The sequence below is a fragment of the Mustela nivalis genome (assembly GCF_964662115.1).
Source record: "Mustela nivalis genome assembly, chromosome: 11".
Taxonomy (NCBI): Eukaryota; Metazoa; Chordata; class Mammalia; order Carnivora; family Mustelidae; genus Mustela; species Mustela nivalis.
The window spans coordinates 73,625,905-73,640,382 of record NC_139030.1 but is presented as its reverse complement, the minus strand read 5'-3'; the positions used below and the strand labels follow the sequence as shown (position 1 = coordinate 73,640,382).

Sequence of the window (14,478 nt, the reverse complement as noted above, 5' to 3'; positions counted from 1 at the left end):
AATTTTATTTCCACTTTGAGATCAGCATGTCAAGTCATGAAAAAAATTCTGTTGGTATTTGAAATCAATTTCACCAAATTTGTAGCTTATTTTGAAAACTTGACATCTTTCAACTTCTGAGTTTTGTTCTGTGGGAGTAAGCTATACATTTCCATTTCCCAAAGTCTTCTTATGTGACCCTTAATAGAATCTAAGAGGGTTTTTTTTTTTTTTTTTTTTTTTTTGGTGTACGTGTAAGAGGTGTATATGGCATATTAAACAATTTTTTTTTGCATGAAAGGTGTGTTTGGCATTTAATAATTTAAATTATTTATTGGTATTTTCTTTTTGTTATTATAAATAAAATCTTTTGTCATTCTATCTTATAACATAAACTGACTAATATATGTTAGGTTTTTGGCCTGTCTTCAACAATTTTCATATTGTTTTTAATAAGTTTTTCAGTTGCTATTCCAGAGTGTCCCATGTATACCATATAACTTTTGCAAATAATATTAATTTTGCCCCCTCTCATCATTTTTCTGTGCCATTTTTTTCTTTTTCTTATTCTCTTTGAGCACATTTTGACAGGGTTAGACAGCAGTGGTATGGTGATAAGCATCCTGTCTTAGTCCTCACTTTGATAGCATTCTGAGAAGCATTTCAGTGTTGCACCCTTAAGCTCCATGATGCCTTCTGGTCTGGTATAAGCGGAGTTTATAGTTCAGTCCTCTTTGGGTTGCATCTGTTCTTCCACTGCTAAGAGTTTAAAACATAAATATAGGGGCGCCTGGGTGGCTCAGTGGGTTAAAGCCGCTGCCTTCGGCTCAGGTCATGATCCCAGGATCCTGGGATGGAGCCCCACATCGGGCTCTCTGCTCAGCAGGGAGCCTGCTTCCCGTTCTCTCTCTGCCTGCCTCTCTGCCTAGTTGTGATCTCTGCCTGTCAAATAAATAAATAAAATCTTTAAAAAAATTTTTTAAAAACATAAATTTCAAACAAACCTCTCTGGAAAATTTTTTTTGAATTTAAAGTTGGAGATTTGGAATTCGTCTTTCTTCTTTGATAACAAAACATAGTGAATCATGTTAATATATTTCCTAAACCGAACCATCTTTGCATTCCTGGAATGACCCCACTTGGTCATGGTTTACTATTCTTTAAAAAAGCTTCCAGATTCCAGTTGCTTCATGGAGGATGTCCAAATTACCATTCATACATGAGAGTGGTCTGTTACTCTCTTTTTGTGCTGTTGTGCGTCTTACTGGGTTTGGGTATCAATGTTGTGAAACCCAACACAGCTTGTATGTGGCTTTCCCCTCTTCTCACCATCTCCCTGCACCCTGGTCTAATAAAGGAGCATCCCTGCAGGATGCATCTTGCATCCATGGAGGACAGGTATGACCTCTTCAGTGATCACAACAATATATTAACCCCATTTAAGTAATTTTAGTATTTCTGTCATCTGCCTTCCCCAAACTTTTCTTAAATACTTTTATTTATTTGACACAGAGAGAGAGCGAGGGAGAGCACAAGCAGGGGAAGTGGGAGAGGGAGAAGCAGATTCCCCACGGAGCAGGGAGCCTGACTTGAGGCTTGACCTCAGGACCCTGGGATCCTGACCTAAACCAAAGGCTGATACCTAACTGACTGAGCCACCCAGGTGCCCCCTTCCCCAAACATTTTTGCTAACACATTTTTGCCACTGTGTTCTGGAAGGAGAGAATAGCAAGAAACAGACTTCGGCCTGAAAAGGTGTGTTCAGCAACACTCATGGGCACTGGGGTAGGAGTCTGCTGGGTCATGTATCTGGCAAAGAAACTGTCTGATTTGTTCTGTGAATATGTGCCTGGGGATTGTGCATGTCATTCTCCTCACCGAGCACAGGCACCGTGCTCTCACTCAGCCCATGCCTTCTCCAAACACTGATGTTCCCAGGATGTTAGCAGACCAGCAGGGATAGACACACTTAGTGGGGGAAATGGGCTCATCCACCGTTGGCAAGGGTGGGGACTACAAAAATACAAACTGTGCGTGTAGGACCTCCAGGCTCTGCCGAGGCTGTTTCTAATTCCTTCAGGCCAGAATTCAGGTGAGTGGTTTCCTGTTGACCCAAAAGAGTTCATGGGTTTCCTTTGATCAGCACACACCTGTCCTCTTCCAGCTCCCACCTTTATCGGAATCTCAGTACAAGGACAAAAACCTCTCCCTAGAAATGTCATTGTGCCACTCTGGGGTTGGCAGCAGAACAATTTGTCCTCTATCCAGAGGCAGGTGTGACCGGAGCCAATCTGTATGAGGTGACAGGTTGGCTAGGGAATCATTAGCAGTGTGAACAAGCATAACAATGTTGCATTCTTGTGAGCCCCTGGGAACATGAACACCCCTCTACAGAGGGACCGCATTTACCGCCCTTGTCCCTTCACAGCTTGGATGAAAAATTGCCCAGGGTTCCAACACTTAAGATTCTTTTTCATTTTTCCATCCTCGAATGTCTTGGTGTGGCTTGGCGTGTCGCCAACCCATCACATACCACGCTTGTCTTCCCTCGTCCAGGGGACGTGTGAGAGGAAAGCTGTACACTCAGGTCTTACCTTTGGAGCCGCCTTAGCCTGAACGTTTGCTGGTGTCTTCCTCGAGTTTGGGGCAACTTCCCAAACTGTTTTGTGGGTCTTCTTTTTTGTGTTACTTTCCTTCCAGACCACAGCGGGAGATTTAATTCTGGTCCTAAGATCAATTTTATGTACACTTCACAATACATGGCCTGATTTCTTCAGAGATTATTGGGCATTAGTGGGTCAGGGAAAGTGGGATGGGGACAAAGAAAGAAACAGTCTACAAAGTTCTCTTCATGAGGGATGCCATGTTCTGGCCTTTTAAAATAAAGCTCAGCTTAATCACCTCTGAGCTTTCTGGACTGTCTCTTTCCTTCTTTCTCTGTTGTGTTTCCTCACACCTGTCTTCTTCTTCTCTAGGCTGAGGTATCTTCAGTCCTTCTGCAACCCAAGGAAGGCAAATGAGGATTTTTCCGTCTTGCACAACTGTCTATATGAAGAGCTCTGCTAATGTAAATGGTAGATTTTATGGAGGGTATGAGGGGCCCATTGTGGATGAATGTGAGTGGGGTGAGGAAAAGAAGCCCAAAGGGGCTTCGGCTGGAGCTGCAGCTGGGACACAAGGAGGTAGGTGGGTGGTCTTGGGACACAAGGAGCCTAGAACATGGTGGGAGCTGGATTCCCCTGAAGTCTTTCTGGAGGTGAGACTTCTCCAGAAGTGGTAACATAACATCCTTGTTATGTTGTATGGTTTCCTGTGGTTGCCCTATCATTGCCCAAGGGCAAATAATGTTTCCTAGTCAGGAGGCCAGCCACTGTTGCCATGGTGATGGATGGAGCCACTGATCCATGCAACATATGAAATCTCTGGCTGGGATCAGGCAGTGAACTACAGTGAGCTGCGAGGGTCAGATGCAGAAAGGTGAGCATTGGTGGTCAAGAGAATTCGACACACCAGAGGGGTTGTAACCTTCATCCCACCCTGGGAACTTTGAGAGACTGAATCCCAGATTTAATTTGTGACAACATCCACCCCTTCTGTCCCCTGGCTAGAGCCATTTCTACACAACAGCAGGATGTTTCTGCTCTATCTCTGAACTGTCCTGGTGCTACAGTCCTGATTCTACCCATCAGTTCACCCTGCCAAAGGAATGGAGTCCCCATGGTAAGAACCCATCCTCCTGGAGATGCCAATAGACAGAGGGAGAGAAGCAGTCCAAAGCTGCTCATTTTGATGGACTTGCCAATAGAATTTACATAAAACAGTAAGAGGTCAATGAGAGAAGCCACAGATATGAGACCCTCAAGTTTTCTCAAGCTCATGTGTTTGAGTTTGCATATTTATCCAAAATCCATGTGTCTTCTGTCTTCTTTCTCCCTTTGACCCCACTCTACTCTCCACCCTCCATGTTGCGAGGTCTTCTGCATCAACCCAGAGCTGATTTCTCCCCTGTGCAGCTCAGTCTGCTTCTCTCCCTCCTGGTGTTCTCATGGCCTTACATGTGGGATGTGGCTTAGGATTGGTGCCATCGTCTGTGTTGGTTTCCATGTTCTCTTGTCTTGGTAGTAGCTGCTTCAGCCATTCTCCTCCCATGTTCCAAATTAGGCAGAGTATCAAACATGTATTTTCCATTATATCTTCGGTCATTGTTCACATGAGCTTTCTCCCTGTTGTCCTTCATTGTTTTGCTCTGTTTGGGGTGCAGGCCTGTTTTGTTCCAAGTGATGTTACTCATTTTGAAAATATGATTTGAATTTGACTCTATTACCATGGTTAATGGTCAGCTATTTCAATCAATATATAACTCACTAATATGTTCACCCTGACTGGATCCTTGGGCTAGTGACAGGGAGGGAATCCCTCTTATAAAAAGATCCTGAACCAGTGTCATGAGGCCAGCTACACTGGGAGATTTGGGTATTTATAACTATATTGGTTTCTCGTTGCTGCTGAAGCACAAACTTTGATGGCTTTGAATAATACAAATGTATCATTTTACAGTTTTGAAGGTTTGAAGTTCAAAATGGGTCTCCTGGGGCAAAATCAAGGTATTTTTTAACAGGGCTGTGTTCTTTCTGGAGTCTCCAGGGAGGATTCATTTCCTTGCTTTTTTTGGCTTCTAGAGACTGTCCTCCTCATTCCCTGGCTTAGAGCCCCTCCTCCATCTTCAAAGGTCAAGTCTCCAGCCTTCTTTTCCAATACTCATGGCCTTTTCTGTGACCATGACACATTTGTCTTATAAGGAACCTTGTGATTCATTGGGTCCACCCAGACATTTCAGGATATCTTCATCTCAAGTTCTTTAACTTAAACACATCTACAAGATCCCTGTTACCTTGTGAGATAACGCACTCACAGACGCTGGGGGTTAGGACGTGGTCATGTTTAGGAGGTCATTCCTCACCTGACCACAATCACTGAATCAACAGCCAAATAGCTATCATTTATTGGACACCACAGACCAGGCAGGCACTCCACATGGATTCCATCATGCAATTCTTAAAATAAACCTATTGGGTGCCTGCCACTGTAAGTGTAATTTGACCAATGAGGAAGGCATGGCTTAGAGAAAACTCACCCTATTGCTAGAAAGAGGCAAACCCAGAGCTTACATCTCAGCTCTCTGAATTGTGTTCTCCCTTCCCTAAAAAAAATTTAAAGTATTAAATAAATAAATAAATAAATAAATAAATAAATAAATAGATAAACTTTTAGAAAGTTAACCAGTGGGTTCGAAGTTCTCTCAGTAGATAGGAAGCAAAGAGAATGATAGCCAGACTGTTGGCCTGGTAGACCACTTTGGCCATCAGATGTTTCCGGTGCGACTTCTTACAAAACCATTGCGAGCCCACCCTGCAGACTCACCTACCCTTTGGATAGTGCACTAAGCATTCTATACACCAAGTCAGGGAGCATGGTTCTCTGCATCAGCTGTGGGGCTCCATACCGGTGGGCATGGAGAATTGATTTACCCTAAAGCTCTCTGTTAAACACTCACACTGTTGCCCGTCTATTTAATTCTTTTTAGAGTGAAGGCCTGGAGTTCCCAGTTTATGCAATTAGATGAGGACCTGGGTTCATGCCCAGTTTTCCTGTGCCCATGACCTTGGCATTCTTTCTTTGGATATCCAAATAGACACTCCCTTGGCTTTCATTCTCAGAAAACTGGCATTCCTAAAAGCCAAACAAAACCTACCTCAGAAGAAAAAACAAAATTGGTGAGCCGATAAGACATTTGAGCCTTATTTTTCCCTGAACTAAGATGTGGTGGAGGTAATGGCTTTGTGGGTCCAGTGGGGGAGGGTAAGAAAAAAGGAGCTGTTTCCTTAGACTCCCAACTGCTTCAGGGTGCTCGGAGGGAGCTGGAGGGCACTAGGTGGCAGGATTTGCTAAGCTGGGCTCTGCGGGCCTGTGGTGAGGAGGGCGAGGCCCAGGAACTAGGTCACAATGAAATTGGGAAGTGCTTGTCGTTCTGTGGGCAGAAGCACAGGGGCTGTTGGTGCTTCATCCAAGAGATCTCCACGTGGCTGCAGCCACTGTGGAAGGCTTCCTGTTCATTCCACCTTTCCTTGCTTTCTTTTCTTTTTTGCTTTGTCACCTGTTCCCCCACGATGCTCCCTCAATGACCAGCTCAATGGATCAGCTAGTGTGGCACCTGGTGGCTCAGAGGGTGGTCTCCTACTGTTTCCCACTTTGAGGCACACGTTGGGAGAGGGACATCCCATCTCAACTCTTTTTTTTTTTTAAAGATTTTATTTATTTATTTGACAGACAGAGATCACAAGCAGGTAGAGAGGCAGGCGAAGAGAGAGAGAGAGGAGGAAGCAGGCTCCCCGCTGAGCAGAAAGCTCGATGCGGGACTCGATCCCAGGACCCTGAGATCATGACCCGAACCGAAGGCAGAGGCTTAACCCTCTGAGCCACCCAGGCGCCCCCCCCATCTCAGCTCTTAAAGTGAGTTTTTGTGGTAGCAAACTCACATTTTCAAGAAAATGCATTGCATTTAATATGTGTGGTCTTCTGTTCTCACACTCGCCCTGCAAGCAGTGGCGGTGGGGGGGTACTGGACAGTTTTGGGGAGTTGCACTCTTTGCCCTAGGGACTGGCTTGTGGTAAGTCTGGTTCTTTCACTTAGGACTCTTTAGAAATGATATCCTGTGCTCTTTTCTTCCTGGGTTCATTTGGCCTGGGCTTGGAGCTGACAGAGCTCCCCTCGAGATGGTTCCTGTGACTCGTTGGTCATCCCCAGGGCATCTTGTAACACACCTTAGCCGCCTCCTCCAGGTCTACTTGCCCACTCATGACCCCCACACTGTACTGACTCAGGATAACCCATGCCAGCTGCCTTGGGTTCAGTAATATTCCTCCAAAACTCATCTATCCAGAACCTCAGAAAGTGACTTTATTTAGAAATAGGGTCTTCACAGATGTAATTAGTTAAGATGAGGTCATCCTGGATTCGAATGGACCCTAAGCAGTGACTGTGTCCTTATAAGAGGAAACAGAGACACGGAGACAGGAAGAAAGGTCATATGACAATGGAGTGGACACTGGAGTTTTTGCCTACAAGCCAAGAAAAGCCAAGGATTGCCAGAACAACCAGGAGCTAGGAGATATGCCTGGACCTGATCCTCCCTCAGAGCCTCCAGAAGGAACCAAGCCCACCAACACCTTCTGGGGACTTCTGGCCTCCAGGATTCCTTCGTTCTCTTAACTCTGCTTAGGGGCGCAGTGGCAAGGCCTTTTCATATTTGTGTTGGCTCTCCAATCCCATCCTAAAAATGGTGTTCCCCACTGTGTATATGTACATTGTTGAAGTAGGACCGCATAAAGTTTATAATAACTAATTATAATAGATCGAATTGTGCCTTTCTCCCCCCACAAAAGATATGTCTTCCCAGAACCCATGAATATGATCTGATTTGGAAAAAGGGTCTTTGCCATTAGAATTCATTTAAGGATCTCAAGATGAGAGCATCTTGATTTCAGGGTAGGTCCTAAATCTAATGACAGGTGTCCTTTTAAGGAGGGGAGGACACAGAGACACACAGGGGAGAAAGCCACGTGAGAAGAGAGGCAAAGATGGGAGTTATACAGCTCCAAGACCACAAATGTCTGGAACCACAAGCGGCTGCAAGAGGCAAGGTAGGATTCTCCCCTGGGAACTTGGTCGGGAACATGGCCCCACTGACACCTTGGCTGATACCTTGGTTTCAGACTTCCAGCCTCCATGAGTGTGAGTCAGTCAATCTCTGTTGTTTTAAGCCACCCGTTTGTGGTAATTTGTTATGACAGCCCTAGAAACCTAACACACGAATTATATTGTAAGCAATTTCCCATGCTACTACAGATGGTGGTAATTATCTTTAAGGACAGCACACTATTCTATAGTTTGGGAAGCCTGTCAATCTTCTATGGCAAATTATTAACTATTTTAAAATTGAACTAACTAAAATAGCAAGGATTTAAATGCACTTGATCATGCATTTTGAGAACCTGATGACATCTTCAGGAAGATCCCCCAGAAGTGGAACTGCTTGGTCAAAGAATGCACGCTCTGCTCACACGCGTCTCTCTTGCAAGAAGCCGATTGCTCAAAGCCTGTAAATATAATTTTACACTGGTTAGTATAAGATGTATAATAAACCTGTGACCCATCTGTATGACAATGCTTACAAATGCTGTCCTTGTGAGCATGAACAATAACTCCCTGAGGACCAGGTAACCCAGCACTTAGCTGTCTGGGTTTCCCTCTGATATGTTTTAGTCAACATCAGCTCATGTCTCTCCATCTTAGTGGCAGACACATATTTAAAACGTGCTTCTTTGTGCTTTTTCTTTTATAGGTCTCCATTCTAAAAGCAAACCCTTGGGGGACCTCAGTGGCTCTGTCGGTTAAGCATCTATCTTCTGCTCCGGTTGTGATCATGGGGTGCTGGGATGAAGGCTGGCATCGGGCTCCCTGCTCAGCGGGGAGTCTGCTCTCACTCCCTCTGTCCTTGCCCTCCAACTCATGCTTTCTCTCTCTCTCAAATAAATAAATGAAATCCTTTAAAAATAAAAATAAATGAAGGCAAATCCTTAGAGTTAGCCAGTCATCCTTAAGTAGGCAGAGTAACAGTTGCATGGGGGTGCTCCTTAGCCCCCAGGTTTGAATAACATGAATGTACTGGCTGCTGCATGTAATGTTAGCTCAAGAGGTCTGTGGGTATCATTGTTCTGAAGAAGACAGCACAGAAAAATCACTGAACACTGTAACTAGAGTCAAAAGATCTGCAATTCAATTTGTACTTTGCTAACATCAGATTATTTTTACCTTGGGAATGTTTGCAAGTTTCACTTCACCTCAGTGGCATATCTGGGCAATAAGAACATTGAGGTAAATAAACTCGAAGATTCCAAGATTCTGTTCTCCCGCTGATGTTTGAATGGCCCATATGAAGGGCATTGGTGTGTTCATTGCTTGGTACTGGAGCATATATATCAGAGTCATACCAAGTCATCCTACGTGCTAAATAGTGATACATGGAGTCCAGTTCTTGCCAAAATAACTATCACAAAGATCATGATTGTATTAAACAGAAGCAATTGCTCTAGGAGCCTACCTCGGTGTTTTAGCTGAATGAAACACTTATTATTATATGAACTACCACCTTGACACAAAAGGTTTTAATTAAAGGTGATAAAATAAATCATGGAATTATTACCAAACTAACTATTTTTTCTCATTTGTAACTTTATAAAAGACTGGGTCCTGCCACAAACTTGCACAATATGTCTACATAATTCTGACCTGGAATCTGAAAATGACTTTTAAGATTTAGTCCAGAAAGAAGCTGATTAGCGTAATTAAATATGAGATGCCTTATCCATTTGGCCAATAACTATTGGACAATCCTCCCTTTTGGTTCAAAGAAAGAAACACAACACATATGCTCATCTACACATTCGGGCCACACACTCAGGTAAGCATGCATAGGTATGCATAGCCACACACACTAGAAAGTGTGCAACCTTCCTCTTAGCAACTTATGCCAATGCCTCTTCTTTGGGAAGAGCTAACCACCCCATGCATCATGGAGAAAGGCCTGTAGTAGTAAAGCCATCATAGAGAAAGATGACATGTGCATGTAACCCCCTTTTAAATTTAGCGGGGAGCTAATAGATAGGGGTCCTCAGGGTGTGTGCAGGATCACTGGGAGATTCAGGATTGACTTAGTTACATTATTTTTCCTTAAAGTTATGCTGCTATCTGGTTTCCTTTATTTTTCTCAGTTTTGATTTGTTTATGTCATTTCATAAAATGTGTTGAGTCTTTGCAGTTGGGTGAGCTTCAGAGCACAACTGTGGCAGAAGTGCAGAGGTCTTCTGTCCTCTTGGAAGCTGACTGCCAGCTCCACCCAGTGACTGCTCCAGAAATGGGCATGTGAATGCATGCCAGCCAGAGACGAGCGATGAAGAGTGTGCTAGAGGCTACTGGGTATGCATTTTGGGTCTATCTTTCTTCTACAAAGATGAGGTTGATGCAGGGCAAGAGGAAGAGCTAAGAGAATCTGAGGCATGGGACCAGAGCCAGCAAATTCAATGAGGCCCCAAACCTGTCTTATCCCTGTACTTCCAGAGCTGATTCATTCTTTATTGTTGGGTCATTTTGGGTGGGTGATTATTGGAGGGGTTTGTGTGACAGATTGTCACATTTGGTTCATTTCACTTTATACAGGAAACCAGAATCCAATAGGTTATGGCTTCAGGGCCTGCCCAAGATCATCATTTACTTACACAAAGCCCACCCAGCACCAGGTCCCGGTCTCCTGATGAGCAGACTGCAGCCTTTATAACATCCAGCAGATCTTGCACATACTTTTTCAAATGTTATGCTTTGATGGAGCAATGGGTTCTTCTGGTGAGAGTCTTTGATGATCAGAGAAAATAGATAAAGTCAATGGAGCAGTATTTGTGTAGGAAACCATATCTTGATGACCCAGTTTACTGGGATTCTTCTTACGAGACCAGTGCTCTAACCTCTGAGCTACGGAGCCTACTGGGATTCTTCTTAATCCTTGCTCGTGCACCAAGGTACCTGCCTAATGAATAACATTTTAGAGTTTTGATCTTGATGGGCAAGCTAATTAAGATTCATGTTCTCCAATTAGTTCTTGCCTCTTGATTAGAATGTTTCTGACTGTTGCTGTTATAATGCTCAGAAAGGATTATAGGTTCCTGAGGACTTCTTGCATACATACCCATTCTAGACTTTGCCTTATAGGGAACAGGAGGAGGAGAAGAGGGGCTAAAGACAGCCTCCCACCCACATGCCTGGACTTTTTTCAGAGAAAAATGGACCCTCTTTCCTTTCTTCCTCTCCTCTTCATGGCTTATGTACCCTACTCCTGATTCTACCTCCCAATGACACACCTTTTGTTGTTGTTCTAGACGTTGTATTCAAGGACAGACATATAAGACCCTGAATCAGACAATGTGGTCTTAAGACCTGGAAATGACCATGTGCAGGTCATTGTCTGACACCCAGGCTTCCCCTGGAATAGGAGAATGAGAACAACAGTCTCGGGACACATCTTCTGCCCAAGCTGCTTGTTATGCTGATCCACTAGTTCATGCAAACATGTTGGGTGCCCGCTGTGCGAAAGGCATATTGCCAGAGACGAACAATAAAAGGAGATTGTGGAGCATTATCTAAGGGTATCTTGTTACCATTATAAAAATCCTCGTTTGGAAACTGTATTGAACATTGTATTTCTCCTTAAACTACTCTCATCTTCCAGATCCATAACTTCCCAGCTGTCCTATTACTCATATCAGTGGTAGAAACAAAATACTATCCTTTTCATGCCCCGCTACCTTCCTCCACTGAGCAGTAATTGTGTCAACCAGAAATATTATAAAGGTCATCTGGCCGGGGCATTTATTTGACATTGTGAATCACTGGGTTTTATAAGTGATTGATGTCCCTGACAATTTTCACTTTTTGTTTTGCATTTAATCAGTCACATATGGATCAGGAATAACAAACTTTTACTCTCTGTAAAAAGATGGTGGTTAGGGCGCCTGGGTGGCTCAGTGGGTTAAAGCCTCTGTCTTTGGCTCAGGTCATGATCCCAGGGTCCTGGGATCGAGCCCTGCATCGGCGGGCTCTCTGCTCAGCAGGGAGCTTTCTCCTCTCTCTGACTGCCTCTCTGCCTACTTATAATCTCTGTCAAATAAGTAAATAAAATCTAAAAAAAAAAAGATGGTGGTTAGATTAGCGTGTTTAATTCAGAAAATGACATCACGTAGTTAAAAATATCCTTTTATATATTATGGGTTGAATTTTTTTGCCCCCCCAACCATCAAAAAGAAAAAAAAGATATGTGTGGTCTGAATCCCAATGCCTCCCACTTATTTGGAAATAGCCTTATTGTAGATGTGATTGAGATGAGGCCATACTGAAGTAGGGTGGGCCCTGAATCCAGTAAAACTGCTGTCCTTATAAGAAGACGGCCATGTGCAGACAGACAAACGGAGAAAGGCACATGTAGGTGAAGACAGAGAATGGAGTACTGCAGCTGGAAGCTGAGGAATACTGCAGCTACCACCAGAAGGTGGGAAAAGGTAAGAAAGGATCCCTTTTCAGGGTTCAAAGAGTGCATGTCTTTGCACACACATTAATTTCAGACTTCCAGCCTCCAGAGCTGTGAGCAAATAAATTTCTCTTGTTTAAGCCACTGGGTTTCTGGAAAATTTTTATGGAAGCCTTATAGAACAAATACAGTATAAATGTATACAGGAAGTTTGGGAAGTAGAAGTTTTCCTAATGCTGTTGTATTACTTATCTGTTTAAATTACCTCCACTTTGCAGGTTGAAACAACACATCTTATTATCTCAGAGCTCCTATGGGTCAGGAACCTGAGGGTGGCTTAGGTGGGCCTTCTGCTTCCCTGTCCATCACAGGCTGCACTCAAGGTGTCGGCTAGGGCTGGGTGCTCATCTGAAGGCTCAACTGGGATGGGGTCAGTCATAAACTGATGGTGGCATCTGGTTCCAGCTGACGGACAAAAGAGGAGGTCCAGGCTCCTTGTTCTTTACCTTATGAAAGATCCTGCCTTCTGCCCCATTTTGCCGTTCTCATGGAGACTGCTCACACTGCAGAGTGTTAAATAAAATTTGTTTGTGTCACCAAAATTGTCTCCTGTAGTCATTCTTTAACATATCCTAATATGAACTGAAGTCTTCAGAGACACAGAGAGGAGGTGCAGCACTTTGAAGGATAGCAGAATGCACTACTCCAAAATATGTTTCTTTGGCAGAAGGATTAATGTGAGCTGATTATTTTGAGACACAGCAGACACAGGAAAATTCTGAAAATGAAGTTAAAATTACCTTTTTTTAAAGGGAAATTAACATGTATAAAGAAAAATTTCCATTTGTATGGGTGTCTCTTTCTCTGTACCAGGAAGAGAAGGATGAATTAGGAAATTCTCTAAACCATGAGAAACTTCTATCAGTGGAGAAGTCACCACTCAAACCTGCATAACATCCTTGTCCTTATTTACCATGGCTTTCCTAGCAACCTCTCTGGTACTGGCTTCTCCTACACCGACACATATCTTTCTTCCTTTTGTCTTTAGCTAAAATGATAGCTAAGCTGAAGATGGTATCTTGGGCCACCTGGGGAGTTGCTCACTTTCCTTTGGGTATCTCCTACATATATAATGAGGTATATATGTTAATCAACTTCAGCTTGTTTATCTTTTGTTCATCTATCTTTTATTTAGGGGTTTCAACTAAGAACTCAAGAGGGTAGGGGGGAAGTTATTTCCCCCCTTACAATTTCCTGAGCTTATTTGATTGGACTTTCCCCCCCTTTCTGTTTTGGGGAACTTTCCAAGGGATGTTTTGGGAAGTGCTAACCTAGAGTTATATTTTACTAAGTAAAATTAAAACCCATTGCAGTTGCTTGTTCTGGCTCTTGGATTCAGGGAAGATGTGTTCTTGGCATTGCAACTTGGAATTCAAGATTCATTTTGCATGAAACAATGCAGCTAGAAGTAGTTGAAATAGTATGATTAGAGCAGTAATTTGGGTGTATGTCGGTAAAACAAGATTTTGTGGACTAGTTTGGAAACCAAACTACCAGGGATACAGCTCTCACTAGAGAAGAATCCACTCAAGGTTGCACACAGGTAAGAAACATATATACAGAATTCATCCCAGGCTTCGCTGGGGATCGGACTTTGTTGGAATTCTCAAAGTAAAGCTTTTTTTTTTTTTTTTAATTTATTTGACAGACAGAGATCACAAGCAGACAGAGAGGCAGGCAGAGAGAGAGGGGAGGAAGCAGGCTCCCCGCTGAGCAGAGAGCCCGACGTGGGGCTCGATCCCAGGACCCTGGGATCATGACCTGAGCCAAAGGCAGCGGCTTAACCCACTGAACCACCCAGGCACCCCACAAAGTAAAGCTTTTTATCGAGCCTAAAATATGCATCCATTTTTTGAATGACTGAACCTAACATGAATGGTTTTTACTTGTGCCAACTTATGTGCCTTGAAATTCTGAGATGTTCTTTCATATTGAATTTCTCTTAAGAATTAAAAAAAAAATCCTGAGTAAATGTCTTACAATTATAATCAACTTTAATTACTTGTTGCTATGGAGTTTTGCTTGGTTACAAATTCTTCATCTGCTGTTCCTAATTCAGCTCAAGTTTCAGAAGCTAAAGGAATAGTCTGATTCTAATGAGAGACAATACATAAATTTTTTAACAGGTTTAGCAATGCCTACCCAAGGAAAGCCAAGAAAAGAAAATGTTGGTGGTGGGGGAGGATTTTTTCCTTCTACCCTTCTAGGTTTTTTGACTGGTATAATAATCAAATTAACATGACATATTAAGAGGAGAAAACCTTTATTAAATTAAGTTTATTTCATTATGTATGTAGGGGGCCCT

At 43.2% G+C, this 14,478-nt stretch overlaps 1 long non-coding RNA gene across 1 annotated transcript; it reads left to right on the top strand.

Annotated features, from left to right (window-relative positions):
* Positions 1-7,549: 7,549 nt before the first annotated feature.
* LOC309843859 lies at positions 7,550-8,619 on the top strand. The gene is made up of 2 exons (XR_014300380.1): positions 7,550-7,680; positions 8,382-8,619. It is a non-coding gene; the product is annotated as an uncharacterized lncRNA (long non-coding RNA).
* Positions 8,620-14,478: the final 5,859 nt, after the last annotated feature.